Below are 9,765 nucleotides of genomic sequence, written 5' to 3' on the forward strand. Positions count from 1 at the left end.
ATGGATCTGGGTGGGTTGGGGGGGGGGGATCAAACTAAGTGCCCCGTTCATGGTACATGCGTTGCACATTTCATAACCACCAAAAAAAATTCAGCTCTATGGCGCACAGTCATCATATTTTAGCAAATATTGATATACTGGCGAAAGCATGATCCATAGATATTAACTTAATACTAAATGAGTGAATTATACTGAAAAGTTTAAGTCAAAAATCTGATTAACAGTTAAATCATATCCAAATAAATGCCAGCTCTATAAAAAATTCACATAAATTAACAAATCAATAGAAAATTCAACATTATTATCTTATTAACAGTTTAGCTTTATTTGTTACCTTGTTAATCAAAATACACAGTGGCACTGATAAGATAATTTTTGTAAGGAAAATTTTGATCGATCGAGTGATCTAGGGAATATAGCCATCTCCAAGAAATTCTTCGACCTTGATGCTCCTTTGAGTTTCTAAATCGCGTAGTTGTAGATCAATTTGTTAACTCCATAGGACTGAACAAAAGGCATACTTCATCTGGGAAATAAAAAATCAACTGTAATGAAGAACAACAATTGTAGTGGAAAAGCAATGGTAAAGAAAAAGGAAAGCTTGTAGCTCCCAGTTGATTGCAGCGTCTGTACCGAACAAATTAGAATGCAATAACACAACACGTTAATTGGAAGAACTTGTAGGAGTTCATAGTATCTGCACATCACCCAACAGGTCTGGTATCCACAATTTTCTATATATATACTCCCTCTGTTTCTAACCAGTGAGAACAAAAATAGCCAAATTCTGGGATCCCATAAAGAAGCAAATAAAGAACACTTTTCTCGTCTCTATATGATTGGATACACATGACTGAAATGGTACATTATATCATACCATGCTAAACAATATTTCTCCTTTATCCTTTTCATAGTTCAATCTTCAAAGAAATAGCCAATCAAAAGGTATTGAAAATGTCAAAAACGTTGGTTCAGCAAAATTTGTGAGAATATATGATAGTAACAATCAAAATAAAAAGATACCTTTAGAAATAGCAAAATTATCTGGTTGACCCCCCTTGAAATACAACTTATGTATGTTGTAAACTACAAAGCTTATAGGGAAATTCGGCATCCCTAATTGACTCGCATAGCATGTCTCTCACAGTTGTGTACACATCATACTGTAGAAGATACCTTTAGAAGTATAGATACATGTCTCCCATTATATAGAAAAATGATGTCCAACCAATATATCTTGGTATGTGAAGTAGTGCACTAACCCAATCGATGAACAAAGAATAACATGAATATGAATATAAATAGGAGGCTGTCTGACGTGAACATACCATCAATTCGCTCCCGGGTGCACAAGCCATCCCTCCACATGGCCTCCACGAGCATGCCTTGACAGTTGTTTACTTGCTTCTTGTGCCTTTTGTATATCTGAATTCACATAGACAGATTAGGCTTGGGTCGTAGTGATATTAGCATACTGTCGATTTTGTCCTGGACGCACAAGGCATAGCTCCACGCACCACATGGCATGCTCGTTGCCTTGACGGCTGTTTGCTTGCTTTGTGTGCCGTACATATATTTCAGTTCAGATTAGACATGCCTTGATAGTTCATTGTAGGGGCCAGTTCTTTTGGGCGATTCTACCAGAATCGCCCCCTTCCCCAGCTTCTCCCAGAATCACCACTCCATATGTTTTTTACAATCCTAACTAATTAGACCTTAACTAGATAGGATTGTAAAAAAAATTATAAAGTGACGATTCTGGGAGAAGCTGGGGAGGGGGGCGATTCTGGGAGAATCGCCGAAAAGACCTCCTATCAATGTTTTGCTCGTGCTCTTTGCAGTATCCCCTGATCAGGCGAAAGTTACATATTAGTGCAAACAAAGATGACAGAAAAAGTGATCAATACAACATTTGTTGCTCCCTAGCCTCTCCATCATGCTACCCGCAGATAGAGCCGCTGCCAGTTTTCCATCTGCTTCCCCTCTCTACCATGCCACCACACTGCATGCAGAGAACTACCACATATACAAGAATGAGAGAACTATATTCGGAGAAAAAACATGTGTTGCATCATCACGCAACAAGAACGCACACACAGAGCATGCACGCACGCAGCTCCCTGGCTTGCCCAACTGATGCACGCCCTGGCATCTGCTACCCTAGGCTCCGCCCCCAAATATATTGTCCTAGGGAGAAGGGTGCAGGAAGATAGAGATAGAGAAAGAGTGGGAGGAGGAAAGGGCCTACCTTGGTCGTCGTCGTCACTACCATCAAACGGAAACGAAATGGGGGAGGCGGGCGGTTCATGGGGCACCGCGGCTCTGGCGAGTTCGGATGCGGACAGTGGAGCGCAGACCGCCGGCGGCGGTCAAGTCGCAGAGACGAGATGGCGGATCTTGTGCGAACGGCAGTGGCGCTCCTCGCTTGCCGCAGCACCGCCACATCCTTGAGGCGCTGTCGACCCACGAATCGGGGGCCACGCCCTTGAGGCGCGCCTCGCCGGTCGCTACGCCCTGCCCTGGGGTTACGCTATCTCCTCAGCGCCGTCATCCGAATTTTGGGGGCCTCAACCAGGGCATGCCCGTTAAGGTCGGCGGAGGCGGCAGATGGTGCGGAGGGGCCGCAGCGGAGGAGGTAGCGCGTTCGCGTTGCTCGTCGTCGCCGCCGCGACATACTCTGCCTCGTCCCCACCATGGTGGTAGCACGTCCGCGGTGCTCCAAGGTCTGGAGAGCAGGCGGCTGCAGCTGCGGAAGCATGAGGATGGTCCGGGCCGGAGCGGAGGAGCGGTGGTAGGAGAGGAGGTGGGGAGGGCATGAAGGACGAAGGTAAAGAATTCTATGAGACCAGGTCTCACGTGAGACCCATTCTGATAGATGACACGTGGCATTCACAAATCACAAAGCATCTAATCTCTCTCCCCCCTGATTTTAAGTGGGGGTGGGAGATGCTTTGTGATTTGTGAAAAATGCCACGTGTCATCCATCAGGACGGGTCTCATCTGCTAATCGTGAGACCTGGTCTCATATAATTTTTTTCCAAGGACGAAGGAAAGGGGTGGGATGCGGGCGGCGGCGGCGGAGAAGGGGAGACGAGCTAGGATCGAGTTGTGCGTGAGAGAGGTTCTCGCTCGAGGGCACCGTGCGTGCATGCAAGTCGTGGCCAATTTTTTTCCGCTGGTTTTCTTTTCGTTGGTTAATTTTCGTAGATTTTATTTACTTGGCTTGTCTTGGGTGCGATCGGAGGTTAGGTCCTGGAGTGCGTGGGGGCGGGTGAGGGCCTTGGTACGAGGTTTTTTCGGTTCGTGGCGGTTCAGTGTGAGGTGGGAGGAGGTACAAAAAAACCCATGAAAGATGTGACAAAAAAAATCTGAAAACGAGACTACCAACTGTTTTATTAGAAGTAGAGATATACAGCGCATATATAGCTGTGACACCGGTAAAAAAAACAGATGGACACCGGCTAAAGCTACTCAAGCGCGGCCCATCTAGTGGCCCCTTCGGCCAGCGCCCAGCGACACAGTGACGCGTGCGAGCGAGGCATGAATGCAGCCAAGTACCAAGCCACCACGCCCCTACAATACTGTACTGGAGTAGTATAGATCACTAGATAATTTTAAAAAAAGAGGTAGTACAACGTTTCATGCATCAACCTCCCTATTATGCGTGTCTCTATAATTTGGGTTTTTCCTTCTTAATTCTTGCTTCCTCCGTAACTCAATCAATATACTTGATTAGTTTATTTTTTCTATAAATAATTTAGCTCTATATGATCATGATATTTGTTTTCATAGTTTGGATTTTTCTGTAATTTGATGTCCACCTTTCCTAATCGACTACTCTCTCCGTCACATAATATAAGAGCGTTTTTAACACTAGTGTAATGTCAAAAACACTTTTATATTATGGGACAGAGGGAGTAGTATTTCAAGTATAACACTTCACTACCCGCAAAAAAAAAGTATACCACTTCATTACGTGGAGTATTTCAATTTTAGTGCCATGCCCTTATGCCTTTTTGCAAAAAAGAAAGATTATTTTTTTAGTATACGTTACATTTACATATAACATTGGTTGACCGTCAAAAGACCAAAAGTATGTGATATACACATGGACACCGGGACATTTTTGTCTTGGATCCGCCCCTGGGTCCACCCATCAGACACCCTATACGGAAGATCCAAGAACAATACCTCCTCTTTTTCGGTGGGGTGCAGCTAGATGACAACCTCACACTGGCCGATTACGGCATCGGGCACGAATGCATACTCGACCTCCAGAAGAAGATGCAAATCTACGTGACAGAGACGTTGTTTGGCAGGACTATCGCCCTCGAGGTTGAAAGCCTAGACACCATCAACAACGTGGAAACCAAGATTGAGTAAGCAGCGCCTCATATTCGCTGGCAAGCAGCTGCAGGACGAAACCGCACCTTGGCCGACCATAACATCTCGAAGGAGTCCACCCTCCTTCTCGTCCTCCAGCCGTGTACTCCAAGAGTTACGATAATGCATATCTATGTGAAGGCGCTAGATGGGGAGACGACCCACACCCTTGATGGGGTCGGGAGCTTGGACACTATTGACAGTCTCAAGATGAAGATTTACGAGAAGGATGGCACTCGCCCGAGACAACAACGCATCATCTTTGCTGGAAAGCATCTGGAGAATGGGCGCACCCTGGCTGACTACAACGTTCAGAGGGAGGCTACTCTTCATTTGGTGATGTGCCTCTGTGGTTGCTGAGATGCACGGCCTGCTGTTCAACAACCAGTTTTACTTTTGACTTCCAGTAGTGGTGCTTGTGCTTTCATCGTTCTAATACCTTAGTATTGCTTCACTTTTGTTCCTTCTTTCCGTAGTTGTGTGTTATTAATAAAACTGACATTTAGTATTGTAGTAGTTCTTGATATCTATCAAGAAAAAAAAACTACTATTAAGAGTCTTTGGGTCTCTCTTGGTTCGTTCCTCAAGAAAGAGCTCTTTTACTGTACCGGGTAATGAATACGGGCCCTTCATTCTGGAAGATCCAACGGCCCAAAGAGATATATATCTATTTTTCAGTTGCCAAGACAGGAAGTACAACACTGTAGAAAAACTATTATTGAATACTCAAATAGTTATATTCTTCTGATTGATTGTCTTTAGTAAAAAAAAACTTCTAATTTGGAACATATATCTTCATATTTTGCTACGAGAGATATTGACAAGACTTGGCTCCAACTCTGATTTCCAGTCCAATTTGGAACAAGATTGTGATAGATAATCCTCTATCTAGAAAACATGCAGTGACGGTGTTAGGATTCATGTTACTTCCACTCAATTTTGACTGTGGGAGCATAGATGCAAACATGGATAAACAAAGGAACTTCTCAATCAGACCCATGGGCTCTTAATAGTTGGTTTTTTTTCTTGCTTTGATAGATAAAAAGAACTACTCGAGGCACAGATAGTTTTACTGATATAGGAGTATTATAGCACACAACTGCTGGAAATGAACAAGAGTGGAGCGATACTGGAATAATGGTAAGGCACAGCCCTACTGGAAGTTAGAATGCACCAATATAAAACTGGTGGCTGTTATGGCAAGCCTTGCATCTCAGCAACCACATTGGCAGAGCACCAAATCAAGGGTAGACTCCGTCTTAATGCCGTGGTCCGCCATGGTGTTGTTACCATGCAGGTTCTTCCCGTTAAAGAGGAGGTACTGCTGTATCGGGCGAGTGCCATCCTTCTCGTAGATCTTCACCTTGATACTATCCGTAGTGTCTGAGCTTGGAACCCCAGGGTGAGGGTCTTCCCACCCTGCTTGGTGAGGAAGATGCGCATCATAGCACCTACTCGCGGACTAAGCGGCTGGAGGACTAGAAGGAGGGTGGAGTCCTTCGAGATGTAGTGGTCAGCCAAGGTGAGGTCGTCGTCGTTTAGACGATTATTGGCGAAGATGAGGCACTGCTGGCCCTTGGGAAAACCATCCATGTACTCGATCTTGGCCTTGAGGCTGCCGACAGTGTCAAGGCTATCGACCTCGAGGGGCATGGTCCTGCCAGCCGGTATCTATGTCACAAATATCTGCATCTTCTCTTGGAGGTCAATCTCGTAGATTCATGTTCGATTTCATAGTCGGCTAGCGTGCGGTTGTCCTCTAGTTGTGCCCCGTCAAAGACGAGGTGGTATTGCTCCTGTATCTTTGCCTTGACGCTATACAAGGTGTCTGATGCATGGACCCTGAGGCGGATCGCCCTGCCGATCGGGTTCTTGACATAGATATGCATCCTGAATGAAAGGCAAACCACGACCAATTAATTTTTAGACACTTTTTCTATTTGAAGCGCTGTGCGGAACAACGATAATAAATAATCAACCATTCTAAGAAGAGCTTTTTTATGGTACTCTATACTGCTGCGGAAAAGGGAGCAGTATATACCTAATCTCACCGTTCAATTCTTGAGGGTATTTTAGACCTCTAATTTTTCACATTAAAAGAAAACCAAACTCTTATTAGTTTGTATCTGGAATCTGTCATGGCTATCGACTGTCGAGAGAAAACGCCGCCGACTCAATCCAGACGCGCCGTCTCCCATATTGCACGCCCCGGCCATCTAACTCCCCCTCACCGCCGCAGTGCTAGTTCACTCCATCCATATCTAGCTGTCTGCATGCTCCTCTTGTAGCCTCACAAATCCGTAACCTTCCAACAGGCCTCGAACGTCCGCCGCCTTGTTACGGATTAGAAGTTCAGTTATCCATATTTGGCTGCATCGTAGAAACTGAGTGATGACAAAAACTTTCTTCCAAGGGGCTAGCTGCCGCTGCTAGGAAATAACAAACCCATCACTGAAATTGCCAACAGCCTGAACCAAGTAGTGCAGCTTAAAACCTGAATTTGCATTGGACCCAACTCTCTACAAAGGTGAACACTAAATTATCCGTCAGCGCCTGTCACCTGTGGGATGAGGGTACCTCACATCCGGCCTGCCGAATAAGAGAAGCTGCGCCATTCTGCCCTCACATCCGGTGTAGGCACGAGACGTCGGGTGCCGACTGCCGAGACCTGCGCCATGCCGCCGAGCGCCTGATCCACGAGCACAGGCTGGCTGAGGAAGGGACGAGAGATCGGCTCGCCGAGGGAGAATGCGTGGGGCGCCTCAATCTGATGAGCTGAAACTTAAAAATCTTCCCGAGTTGCCCTCAAATCACATATACCGCTTACGTTGATCGAGTAGTGCAGTCTTTATACTGCTAAACCAATTCCAACAGTATATATCTCTTTGGGTCGTTGGATCTTCCAGAATGGAGGGCCCGTATTCATTACCCGGTACCGTAAAAGAGCTCTCAAGAAACTGATCAAGAAATGCGGGTTTTATGTAGCTTCACCAAGAACAATCTCCTTTTTCTCCTTTCCACGTACACAGTGCGATCAATTTACGTGGTTAATTATACATCTTTTTTATCTGTGCCATCTTAATATCGATAATCATAACACAATAATTGCATGTTCTTTTGGATACACTAGTAGAAAACGGACCATTAGTACCGGTTTGTAAGGGCCTTTAGTGCCGGTTATGGAACCGGCACTAAAGGCCCCCCCCCTTTAGTACCGGTTCGGCACGAACCGGCGCTAAAGTGCCACCACGTGGCGTGAGCTCGCGCCCTGGTACGGGGGGCCTTTAGTACCGGTTGGTGTGGTACTAAAGGTTTTTGTTTTGAATTTTTTTTTTGAAAATTTTGGAATTTTTTTTGTTTTTTTTTATTTTTAATTTTTCTGAATTATTTGATGATTTAGTCTCTAATCACCTCTCTTAACTGCTCAAGTGTGGATCACTCATTCCAAATCATCTAACTTCCCGACCGGTCACCCATCCCTCTCACTACTCCAGCCCGAGCACGCTTAACTTTCAGGTTCTATTCTCCTTCGTTTCCGAGTCTGCACTTGTTGTTTTCCTAACAATAGTAAGATGTCAATCCTATTAACCTTCAGGAATTTTGCTTGAGCATGAAGTGACACATTTCACTGTTTGAGTTTGAAACTATTGTTTTAGAAAACAATAATTATTTAGTAACACTAATATTTCTTGAATAATTAGTTTGACCATTGTTTGACCACAGTTTGACCACAGTTTGACCACAGTTTGACCAGATTTGACCAAAATTGAAATAACTAAAATAATTATTTACTAACACTAATATTCTAGAATAATTAGTTTGACCATTGTTTGACCACAGTTTGCCCACTGTTTGAATATTTTTCAATTTTTTCCACTCTAGATCTTAAAAGCCCCGTAACTTTTTTTCTATTAGGTTTTTGAGGATTTTGCAAATGTTTAACGGGGTGCAGGAATAGATTTTTGTGATGAACTACTTTCCAATAAGGGAGCAGGTACAGTTACCTCATCAAGTTCTCTACTTTCCTCCCACTCACTTCTTTTGAGAGAAACTCCTTCTCTAGAAAGGATCCATTCTTAGCAACGAATGTCTTGCCTTCAGATCTGTGATAGAAGGTGTACCCAACTGTCTCCTTTGGGTATCCTATGAAGACATATTTCTCCGATTTGAGTTTGAGCTTATCGAGATGAAACTTTTGTTGGGGAACGTAGTAATTTCAAAATTTTCCTACGCACACGCAAGATCATGGTGATGCACAACAACGAGAGGGGAGAGTGTTGTCTATGTACCAACGCAGACCGACTGCGGAAGCGATCACACAACGTAGAGGAAGTAGTCGTACGTTTTCCCGATCCGACCGATCCAAGCACCGTTACTCCGGCACCTCCGAGTTCTTAGCACACGTACAGCTCGATGACGATCCCCGGGCTCCAATCCAGCAAAGCCTCGGGGAAGATTTCCGCCAGCACAACGGCGTGGTGACGATCTTGATGTTCTACCGACGCAGGGCTTCGCCTAAGCACTGCAACGATATGATCGAGGTGGAATATGGTGGCAGGGGGCACCGCACACGGCTAAGGAACGATCACGGGGATCAATTGTGTCTAGAGGTGCCCCCTGCCCCTGTATATAAAGGAGCAAGGGGGGAGAGGTGCGGCCAGCCTTGGGGCGCGCCAGGAGGAGTCCTACTCCCTCTGGGAGTAGGATTCCCCCCCAATCCTAGTAGGAATAGGAATCCTCAAGGGGGGGAAAGAGAGAGAGGGGGGCCGGCCACCTCTCCTAGTCCTAATAGGACTAGGGGAGGGGGGAGGCGCGCGGCCACCTTGGGCTGCCCCTTTCTCCTTTCCACTAAAGCCCACTAAGGCCCATTTAGCTCCCGGGGGGTTCCGGTAACCTCCCGGTACTCCGATAAAATCCCGATTTCACCCGGAACACTTCCGATATCCAAATATTGGCTTCCAATATATCAATCTTTATGTCTCGACCATTTCTAGACTCCTCGTGATGTCCGTGATCACATCCGGGACTCCGAACAACCTTCGGTACATCAAAATGCATAAACTCATAATAACTGTCATCGTAACGTTAAGCGTGCGGACCCTACGGTTCGAGAACAATGTAGACATGACCGAGACACGTCTCCGGTCAATAACCAATAGCGGGACCTGGATGCCCATATTAGCTCCTACATATTCTACGAAGATCTTTATCGGTCAGACCGCATAACAACATACGTTGTTCCCTTTGTCATCGGTATGTTACTTGCCCGAGATTCGATCGTCGGTATCCAATACCTAGTTCAATCTCGTTACCGGCAAGTCTCTTTACTCGTTCTGTAATACATCATCCCGCAAAGTTGCAATGCTTGCAAGGCTTATGTGA

At 45.4% G+C, this 9,765-nt stretch overlaps 2 pseudogenes; one reads left to right on the forward strand and one right to left on the reverse strand.

The window, feature by feature from the left end:
• The first annotated feature begins 2,814 nt into the window (after positions 1–2,814).
• Positions 2,815–4,743, forward strand: LOC147982066 (polyubiquitin 11-like; annotated as a pseudogene).
• An 853-nt stretch (positions 4,744–5,596) lies between these two features.
• LOC147982067 (polyubiquitin 11-like) lies at positions 5,597–6,272 on the reverse strand (annotated as a pseudogene).
• Between the last annotated feature and the right edge of the window lie 3,493 nt (positions 6,273–9,765).

Source organism: Triticum urartu, chromosome 3A (genome assembly GCF_056163025.1).
Source record: "Triticum urartu cultivar PI428250 chromosome 3A, HENAU_Tu73, whole genome shotgun sequence".
NCBI lineage: Eukaryota > Viridiplantae > Streptophyta > Magnoliopsida > Poales > Poaceae > Triticum > Triticum urartu.